The sequence below is a fragment of the Vicia villosa genome, linkage group LG3, assembly GCF_029867415.1.
Source record: "Vicia villosa cultivar HV-30 ecotype Madison, WI linkage group LG3, Vvil1.0, whole genome shotgun sequence".
In the NCBI taxonomy this organism is placed as follows: Eukaryota; Viridiplantae; Streptophyta; class Magnoliopsida; order Fabales; family Fabaceae; genus Vicia; species Vicia villosa.
This window is the reverse complement of record NC_081182.1, coordinates 30,471,418-30,483,017: the sequence shown is the minus strand read 5'-3', so window position 1 is coordinate 30,483,017 and position 11,600 is coordinate 30,471,418.

The window sequence follows — 11,600 nt, the reverse complement described above, 5'->3', positions numbered from 1 at the left end:
ATTACAATGGTTTTCCACTTAGCCCACGACTAAGTCTTCTAGAGTATCCTGATCACAACCTGATCACTCCAGGAACAAATGCTTAGACACAAGCTAAGACTTTCTTAGAGTATCCTGACCACCACGTGATCACTCTAATTACAACTGCTTAGACACAAGCTAAGACTTCCTAGAGTATCCTGATCAACACTTGATCACTCTAGTTACTTACAAATTAATGTAATCAATTCTAAGAGTATTACAAATGCTTCTGAAAAGCTAAAATCACAACAGTGATATTTCTCTTAACGTTTAAGCTTAATCTCACTAATATATTACAACAGCAATGTAGTGAGCTTTGATGAAGATGAAGTTTCTAAGCTTTGAATTGATCAGCGTTTCAGCAAGTTAATTGTTAGCAAATCGTCAACCTTGCTTCTCATCAGAACTTCATATTTATAGGCACTTGAGAAGATGACCGTTGGGAGCATTTAATGCTTTGCGTGTTCCGTACAGCATTGCATTTAATGTTTCACGCTTTTGTCAACTACCTCGAGCCTTGTTCACGCTGTGTCTACTGACGTTGCCTTTAATAGCTTCCAACGTTCCTTTTGTCAGTCAGCGTAGCCTGCCACCTGTACTTTCTTCTGATCTGATGTTTGTGAATACAACGTTTGAATATCATCAGAGTCAAACAGCTTGGTGCATAGCATCTTCTTGTCTTCTGACCTTGAAGTGCTTCTGAGCGTGATACCATGAGAACTTCAGTGCTTCTGCTTCTGATCTCAAGTTCTTCTGATGCTTCCATAGACCCATGTTCTGATTATGCTTTGACCATCTTCTGATGTCTTTCCAGACCATGTTCTGATGTTGCATGCTGAACCTTCTGAGACAAAGCTTCTGAGCGCTGATTTGTGCATACTCTTTATATATTTCCTGAAAAGGAAATTGCAATGTATTAGAGTACCACATTATCTCACACAAAATTCATATCCTTGTTATCATCAAAACTAAGAATATTGATCAGAACAAATCTTGTTCTAACAATCTCCCCCTTTTTGATGATGACAAAAACATATATAAATGATATGAATTTGCGATCAGAAAGAGCAGACAGATAAAGACAATTACATAAGCATGTGATTATGTCTCCCCCTGAGATTAACAATCTCCCCCTGAGATGAATAATCTCCCCCTGAAATTAATACTAGAAGAACTTTAATAATAAAAGACTTCCCTGAGTATTTCAGTAGAGACGTTCACAGTGCTTGATCTTCAGAACATTCATGACTTCTGATTTCTGCTTCCATAGGACAGCTTCAGAACATTTAATTTCTTTAGATCCACAAAACATTCACAGCTTCTGATTTCTGCTTCCATCGGACAGCTTCAGAACTTGAATTTCTTTTGATCTTCAGAACATTCACAGATTCTGATTCTTGCTTCCATAGGACAGCTTCAGAACTTGAATTTCTTTGATCTTCAGAACATTCACAGCTTCTGATTCTTGCTTCCATTGGGACAGCTTCAGAGCTTGAATTTCTTCTTACATCACTTCATGCTAGATTGTATCAGAACATTGTTGAATGTATCAGAGCATCATCAGAGCATCTCTACATCCTGAAATGTTACAGAACAAAACTAAACGACAAAAGTCAGCATGAATGAGTCAGAACATATATTATGTATCAGAGCCATATGGTATGTGTCAGAACACATAAACATAATGTTTCAGATCATATTCTATCATCAGAATATCTGAACATTCTTCCTTCTTGCTACTGATTCTGAAGCTTCATAGCACTCAGCTTGCTTCAAGAATCCAAGAACTTGATTCATCTTGTTGCTTTTTATGTTGATCTTGTAAAGAGAATCTTCAATTCCTGCAACAACACAACTTAAAGCATAGAACTTTGCAAGTTCTGTTAGTAAAGCAACCGATTTAATCAAATCATTTATCACATATTTCTCCCCCTTTTGTCATAACATCAAAAAACATAAAAGATTCAGATGAAAAACAAAAAGAAACACAAGGAAGAAAAAGATAATTTTCATTTTAAGCTCAGAAAGACAGAAGTACAGAAGTACAGGAGTAGAGGGAGATAAGGAAGAAAAAAGATGCACAAAACAGATGCAGCAAAGGCAAAAACAAAACAACTAAGACTCAAACTAAGATGACCCTAGCCTTGACAAGATCTTGGCCAGCATCTCTTGAACCCCATTGTTGTGCTCATTCTGCTTCTCCATGAAAGCTCTAAACTCAACATTGACTGAGCTTTGCTCATCCTGGTTCTTCTGAATAACTTCCAGCTTCCTTGCAAGACGGGAAGATTCATCAGAAGAAGCTTCACAGCTTCTATCCACAGGGATGGCATTGTGATCTGCAGCTTCCATTGATAACTCATTTGCCTCAACAGGAACTGTTTCAGCAACATGATCTTCTGCATCTGCTTCTTGCATAGAAGCATCTCCATAATCTGCAGCCGGAATCTCAGAATCTCCATTCTCAAGTGCCTGAAGAATGGCAGCTAGATTCCTGGGGGCAGAAGGACCTTCAACTTCTGGTGGGTCAACAACTTCTGGAATGACCAAGCTTGGGTCTTCCTTAGAAGGGTTTTCCCTCAGAAAGTCAAAGAGGGTCTTGAAATCCCCGAGCAGAACTGGATATTGAGGTCTCCAGACTACAATCTCCCTGCAAGGATTAGCTTCCAATGCAGCAGCCAATCTTGCTTTATCCAATTCATCCACAAACTGCTTCTCCTCAGCAGCAACACAATTTCTGAGAGGATGGTAGTATATACCATTATTACCCTCCAGAAGGTAACCAGGGGCAGCAGCCACTAGTCTTTTCTGTACTCCCATTGCTTCTACTTGAAAATCCTTGCGAAATCTTTTCCAAAGATTTCTTGTAGAAACATCATCCAGACCGTTTAGAAAGGCATCCTTCAGAAGGTCTAGACTGCTAATCACCTCATGTCTGAATAGTTCCAAGCAGGTATAGGGTTCAGGTTCAGGCGGATTGAAGGTGAATTTGTAGTCAGGGTAAAGAAGGCAGTAGGGTTTGGATTTTCTGGTAAGTAAGGGATGGGATATAGAAGGTGGAGGTGCGGTGGATGAGGAAGAAGGGATATCAGAAAGAATGACTGAAGAGGATGGAATATCAGAGATGATAGATTGAGAAGGGGATGGAGTATTTGTAAAGGGAATGGGTGAGAAGGATTTATCAGAAGGAGTTGGGGGAAGAATACTTAGAGGTGTGGGGTTTAGAATGGGAGAGGAAAAAGATGATGGAGAAGGATTTTGCAAAGTGAAGTTAACTTTTGGTTCAGATGGAGGTGATTGGAGGAATGGTTTAGGGACAGAAGGAGGTGGAGTAAAAACTTGCCTGGAGACGTGTTCAGAAGGAGCATGTGAAGATTTGGTTCTGTGAAAGGAGTCTCTGATCCTTTTCTCCCTGCGTTCAGAAGATGCCACTCTGTCAGGATCATAGGTGACCCTCAACTTCTTGGCTCTCTCAGCCTTATCTTCTTGGGCCTTTCTTTTTAGCCTTGCCTGTTGTTCCTTCTTATCCTTCTTCAGAATATCAGCTTTGGACGGAAGTACTCTGCCACGGATCGAAGCAGGATCAACATCTGATTGCTTCCTAACACAATCTTCCAGGTAAAGCTTGACAACTTGATGCAGTTCTTTATGAAACAAGGAGACGAATCCTTCAACAGCAACTCTTCTTGACAGAATGTCAGGAAAAATTGTGCACACAAAAGGTACATTCTTAAAGAGTTCCAGTCTGAACAAATCAACACCATTGAAGATGGGACCTTGAACTACTCCAAGAAAATGAGACGCATTGAGTTTTCTGATGGAGTCCACCACTTTGCTTTCAATCAGAATGTCTGAAATCATTCTTCCGAAAGGAATGGTCGTTCTTGGGATATGAGGGTACTTCGCCCTTTCATCTTCTCTTGACTCAAAGATAGAAGTCTTCAGATTCTCAAACAGAATATGAGAGATGTTGATCTCTATCTTTTTGCCAATGCAGAAAAGAGTATACTTGTGAACCGGACTGATGTAGGAGGAGGAGAGCATCCTCTTTCTATGGTGAAGGGAACCCAGAATAATCTCAGCCCATGCCTTATAAAATGGCCTTAAGGTGCCCGTGTTATGAGAATCAATTCCAAAAGCCAGAGAGATTTGTTTTTCAACTGGAGTCCAGTCAACTGTTGCGGGTTGAAGACCAGACCAACCTTCTTCATCATTAAGATTGTAGAACTTCCTGATGAGCTTTTCAGTGATAACTACTTCATGCCCTAGCACGAAAGAAATGATGGCAGTGGGAGTAACCGTTGCATGTACCCAGAAATCCTTCACAAGTTCAGGATAAATTGGTCCAGCCAATCTATTAAGGTATTTAGACCATCCTTGCTCAAAGATTCTTGCATCACACTTAAAGCCATTTTCTTTTAGGTTGTTGATGTCCACAGCAGATTCACATAGAACTTCCAGTTCTTCCGTGGGTATTAAGCATGTTTTCAATGGAGCATACTGATATTTGCGTAGCAGAATCTGTGAAGAGGTGAGTCTTTCTGCAGGGTTTGATGAACTTGAAGAAGAGTTCATGATGATTATGCTTTGAGATTAAATCAGAAACTAGGGTTTGAAAACAGATGCAACGAAAGAGATGCGCAAAAGAGAGAGAGAGAAAAGAAATGAATATGAACCGGGTTGTTTAAACAATTTGAAAAGAAAAAGAGATAAAAGAAACTGTTTAAAAAAGAAATCATTATGTATTAAATGAGAAATGACGTTAGGAGAGAGAGAACGTGGTAAATGAAATGATTTAACACAGTTACCTAGGTTGACGTCTTTTCAACTGCACGCTTTGTACCAACCGTACAGACACGTGTTCAACATCAGAAAGTAGATGACAACTGTATCTTTCTGAAAGACTTTACGCCTTCAGATTCTGATCACTGCTTCTGATTGTCATTCTTAAGAGATGATCTTGTTCTGATTGGATCATCTTTCTTTCCAAGGATCACATCTTCTGAATGAGCTGAAGCAAGTCTAGGTGATCTTCTGACTGTTGGTTCTTCAGAAATGCTGAGATTCTCTAAAGATGCAGCAACTTGATCTTCTGATCCATTGCTTCTGAGACTTCCAGCTTCTGCAGCATTGCTTCTTGGTTCTACTGCTTCTGATATATCAATATCAAAATCTGCAAAATTCTCAAACTGCTTTGGTTTTTCAAGACCAAGCTTATCATCAAACCTGATATTGATTGATTCTTCTACAATCAATGTTTCAGTATTGTATACTTTGTAGCCTTTAGAGCGTTCAGAATATCCAAGAAGGAAACACTTTTGTGCTTTAGAATCAAACTTACCAAGATGATCTTTAGTATTTAGAATAAAACATACACATCCAAAAGGATGGAAATAAGAAATGTTAGGCTTTCTGTTCTTCCATAATTCATAAGGAGTCTTATTTAGAATAGGTCTGATAGAGATTCTATTCTGAATATAACATGCAGTGTTTATTGCTTCTGCCCAGAAATGCTTAGCCATATTGGTTTCATTGATCATGGTTCTGGCCATTTCTTGTAGAGTCCTATTCTTTCTCTCTACAACTCCATTTTGTTGTGGAGTTCTAGGACAAGAGAAATCATGGGCAATACCATTTTCTTTGAAGAACTCCTTAAAGAATCTGTTCTCAAATTCGCCACCATGATCACTTCTAACCTTTATGATTTTACACTCTTTCTCAGATTGGATCTGAGTGCAGAATTCAAAGAACACTGAATGAGACTCATCCTTGTGTTTTAAGAACTTTACCCATGTCCAGCGGCTATAATCATCAACGATGACTAATCCATATTTCTTCCCTCTGACAGATGCTGTTTTCACTGGGCCAAACAGATCAATGTGCAAGAGTTCTAACGGCCTTGAGGAAGAAACAACATTCTTAGACTTGAATGCAGGTCTGGAGAACTTGCCCTTCTGACATGCTTCACAAAGAGCATCGGATTTATATTTCAGATTTGGGAGTCCTCTGACCAGATTTAGTTTGTTAATCTGAGAAATCTTTCTCAAACTAGCATGTCCTAATCTTCTGTGCCAGACCCATTGCTCTTCAGAAACAGACATAAGACAAGTCACTTTCTGATTCTTAAGATCCTGAAGATCTGTCTTATAAACGTTGTTCTTTCTCTTGCCTGTAAATAGGATTGAGCCATCCTTCTGACTTACAGCCTTGCAAGACTTTTGATTAAAGATTATGTCATAACCATTGTCACTTAATTGACTTATGGACAATAAGTTATGCGTTAATCCTTCTACAAGAAGTACATTAGTTATGGAAGGAGAGTTACCAAGACTTATGGTTCCAGAGCCAATGATTTTGCCCTTCTGATCTCCTCCAAACTTGACTTCTCCACCTGGTTTAAGCACCAGGTCTTGGAATGTAGACCTTCTTCCCGTCATGTGTCGCGAGCACCCAGAGTCCAGGTACCATGACATTTTGCTTTTTGTCCTCTTTGCTGCCAAGGATATCTGCAACAGAAATTATCTTCTCCTTAGGTACCCACAATTTCTTGGGTCCTTTCTTGTTAGTTCTCCTCAAGTTCTGATTGAACTTGGGTTTAGCAAAATATTTAACAGGAGGAACATCATGATATTCTTTAGGTTTGTCAGCATGATATTTCTTAGGATGTGTCACATGCTTCTTGGTGTGAACAGTGTTAAACTTCTGTGCATGTGAAGTGAGCCTAATATCATGAGCATGGCCATATTTGAACTGATCATACAATGGCTTGTATGTGATCTTCAGATCATCAACAGGTTCAAATTTATGTGAGGTATCACCCTCATAGCCAAAGCCAAACCTTCTGTTTCCAGAAACACCATATATCATAGAAGCAAGATGACTTCTGCCAATGCTTCTAGATAAGAACTTTCTGAAGCTCGAGTCATATTCTTTCAGAATATGATTCATGCTAGGAATGGATTTTTCTGTTTCAGAAGGAGATCCACTATCTTTGGATAGATTTAAAACTTTTTCCTTCAGTTCAGAATTTCCCACTTCCAGCTTCTTAGTTTCAAATTCAAACTGCTTCTTCAGCTTTTTGTATTTGATACTAAGATGAGCCTTGAGTTCCAGAAGTTATGTTAAACTGGAAACTAACTCTTCTCTAGATAGTTCAGAAAATACCTCTTCAGAATCTGATTCTGATGTAGATTCTGATCCATCATCTTCTGTAGCCATCAGCGCGAAGTTGGCTTGTTCTCCTTCAGAGTCTGATTCTGATTCTGATTCAGAATCATCCCATCCTTTCTTCTTATGAAACTTCTTTTTGGGATTCTCCTTATGAAGTTTTGGACACTCGTTCTTGTAATGTCCAGGCTCATTACACTCATAGCAGACAACCTTCTTCTTGTCAGATCTTCTGTCACCAGAAGATTCTCCACGTTCAAATCTTTTTGAACTTCTGAAGCCTCTGAACTTCCTTTGCTTACTCTTCCAGAGTTGGTTTACCCTTCTGGAAATCATGGACAGTTCATCTTCTTCTTCTTCAGATTCTGATTCTTCAGGATCTTCTTCTCTAGCCTGAAAAGCGTTAGTGCATTTTTTAATATTAGATTTTAATGCAATAGACTTACCTTTCTTCTGAGGCTCGTTTGCATCCAGCTCTATTTCATGGCTTCTCAAGGCACTGATAAGCTCTTCCAAAGAAACTTCATTCAGATTCTTGGCAATCTTGAATGCAGTCACCATTGGACCCCATCTTCTGGGTAAGCTTCTGATAATCTTCTTCACATGATCAGCCTTGGTGTAGCCTTTATCCAGAACTCTCAATCCAGCAGTCAGAGTTTGAAATCTTGAGAACATCTTCTCAATATCTTCATCATCCTCCATCTTGAAGGCTTCATATTTCTGGATTAGAGCAAGAGCTTTTGTCTCTTTGACTTGAGCATTTCCCTCATGGGTCATTTTCAATGACTCATATATATCATAGGCAGTTTCCCTGTTAGATATCTTCTCATACTCAGCATGAGAGATAGCATTCAGCAAAACAGTCCTACATTTATGATGATTCTTGAAAAGCTTCTTCTGATCATGATCCATTTCTTGCCTGGTAAGCCTTACACCATTAGCTTTCACTGGATGTTTGTAACCATCCATCAGAAGATCCCATAGTTCACCATCTAGACCAAGAAAGTAACTTTCCAGTTTATTTTTCCAGTATTCAAAGTTTTCACCATCAAATACTGGTGGTCTAGTATAACCATTGTTACCATTATATTGCTCAGCAGAGCCAGATGTAGATGCAGATGGATTTGTTTGAGTTTCACCAGCCATCTTATACTGAAGCGTTTTTCTCTTCCTGAATCTTTTCTAAACACGGTTAAGTGCTTGCACCTTAGAACCGGCGCTCTGATGCCAATTGAAGGATAGAAAAACACTTAGAAAGGGGGGGTTTGAATAAGTGTAGTTTAAAAACTTGGACGATAAAAATAAATTGCACAGTTATTTTTATCCTGGTTCGTTGTTAACTAAACTACTCCAGTCCACCCCCACGGAGTGATTTACCTCACCTGAGGATTTAATCCACTAATCGCAACAGATTACAATGGTTTTCCACTTAGCCCACGACTAAGTCTTCTAGAGTATCCTGATCACAACCTGATCACTCCAGGAACAAATGCTTAGACACAAGCTAAGACTTTCTTAGAGTATCCTGACCACCACGTGATCACTCTAATTACAACTGCTTAGACACAAGCTAAGACTTCCTAGAGTATCCTGATCAACACTTGATCACTCTAGTTACTTACAAATTAATGTAATCAATTCTAAGAGTATTACAAATGCTTCTGAAAAGCTATAATCACAACAGTGATATTTCTCTTAACGTTTAAGCTTAATCTCACTAATATATTACAACAGCAATGTAGTGAGCTTTGATGAAGATGAAGTTTCTAAGCTTTGAATTGATCAGCGTTTCAGCAAGTTAATTGTTAGCAAATCGTCAACCTTGCTTCTCATCAGAACTTCATATTTATAGGCACTTGAGAAGATGACCGTTGGGAGCATTTAATGCTTTGCGTGTTCCGTACAGCATTGCATTTAATGTTTCACGCTTTTGTCAACTACCTCGAGCCTTGTTCACGCTGTGTCTACTGACGTTGCCTTTAATAGCTTCCAACGTTCCTTTTGCCAGTCAGCGTAGCCTGCCACCTGTACTTTCTTCTGATCTGATGTTTGTGAATACAACGTTTGAATATCATCAGAGTCAAACAGCTTGGTGCATAGCATCTTCTTGTCTTCTGACCTTGAAGTGCTTCTGAGCGTGATACCATGAGAACTTCAGTGCTTCTGCTTCTGATCTCAAGTTCTTCTGATGCTTCCATAGACCCATGTTCTGATTATGCTTTGACCATCTTCTGATGTCTTGCCAGACCATGTTCTGATGTTGCATGCTGAACCTTCTGAGACAAAGCTTCTGAGCGCTGATTTGTGCATACTCTTTATATATTTCCTGAAAAGGAAATTGCAATGTATTAGAGTACCACATTATCTCACACAAAATTCATATCCTTGTTATCATCAAAACTAAGAATATTGATCAGAACAAATCTTGTTCTAACAAGTTTTGGTGAAGTTAGAATTTTACCACTTTTGGTAAAGAAATATCATGTGCATGCATGTCACCATCCATCGTGTTTGGCTTAACATGGCAAGAAAATGATGTATGGTATGCTGCATGACATCAAAATCTCACCATGAAGATAAAACCAATCAGAAATCTATGTAATTGTTTTTGGAAATTATGATCATGCAGTCACCTTCATGTCAATATAATTCTTTCAATCTTCGGCCAATTGGAATGGAAGTGTTCTCTTTGGAAAATAAACTCATGAAATTGTTACATACCTGAATAACATAGTTTCCATATTGATCCTGTGCTAAGGTGCAGACAGATTGCAAATAAATAAACAAGAGAGTACTACCTTTGCGAGTGTTTGGTTCTAACGTGAAGCTACCATTTGTAAAACAAATGTTTATCAATCAAAATAAAGACTTATATACAAATTTTTACACAAGTTATTTATGTAGTAAATGATTAAACAATATTGAACTATTCGCCAATATGCTTTTATTATTTGGTTTGTTAGAGTTTCACATTTGACATTGCAATAGTACAATTTTTCGAGCACGGTACTGATAGTCAAAGAAAGGAATTGGCCAACCGAGTTACAGGTCATGTATTACCTCTTAGTCTACAAATGTACGGTTGCAGAGTGATTCAGAAGGTGCATTTCAAGCTTTATATTCTCATATAATTATAATTCCCTATTCGCCAACTCATGCCAAACTCTTAAAATCTGGTATCTTCAATTTTTTTATAAGATGGTTTGTTTGTTCTTGTCAAATCTCAAAGCTCAGTGGTGCAATAATGAAATGCGTGCGTGACCAAATCGGAAACCATGTTATTCAAAAGTGCATAGAATGTGTCCCTTAAGATAGAATTCAGTTTATCATCTCATCTTTTTATGGGCAAGTCGTTGCACTGTCTACTCATCCTTATGGCTGTAGAGTTATTCAGGTGATGGTGGATGAAGCCATGTTTTGTGTGTTGTGAAGTTTACAGTGATGGTGGATGAAGCCATAATTATAATCCCACATAGGTTACTATAGAAGAAAAATAAGTGTTTATAAATAAATGTAACATTTGGGCTATTGAATTGATAACTTTAAGAGGGTATGTGGGCTACATTTGAATCTTAAATGGGTAGAGTTCCAGGCCCAAAAGTATTATTTTAATAATTTAAAAAACTAATTTCTGAAAAATATTAATAGAAATAATTTTAAAAAACGTAAACAAAAATATACGTGTAATTTAAAAATTAAATCAAAAAATAAATTTAAATCCAATTGGACGCCCAGTCAGCCAAACAGTGAAATAGTATGAAGATTCCATGGCCAACTCAGCATGAGGGGAGATGCAATTTGGAATCTGGGTTTCTCAATGGGGGAATCACAAATTCTTTTTAAGGGGGGAGAATCAAAACACGCCTATATGGCAGGGGGGTGAAAGGTATTTAACCCCCTATGCTGGCTAAATATATATGTGTCATCCTAATTCACCTACCATGTTGATATTAATTAATTGATGCTAATCTTCATTGAACGGGCAAGTGGAATTTGTACTAATTATTAATCAATTAATTACTTCATGTTATTAGCAAATTCTATGAACAATTAAGTGGTGGCCTCCGTCCCTAAATATTGTAGCCAACACCACCATTCAAAGGCTGGGGCGCCCATCCCATATCTAAGGGGCCCCCGCCTTACCAATTTTTTTTTGTTCTTTTAACTGGGCGCCCACCCCTTGTCCATGGAGCCCCCGTCCCATAATTTTTTTCTTCCCTCTGTCTGTTATTTCGTCTTCAATTACCCAGAGTCCGTTCCAAATTTCCTAGAAAATAACACAGCCACCCAGCATCACAGAGATGTTAACAACACAAAAAATTCATCTTTACAGGTTCATCGATTAATATTTCTAATTCATCAGAAAATCGCAATTAGCACAAACAATTCGATAACCACATAGCAACAATCTT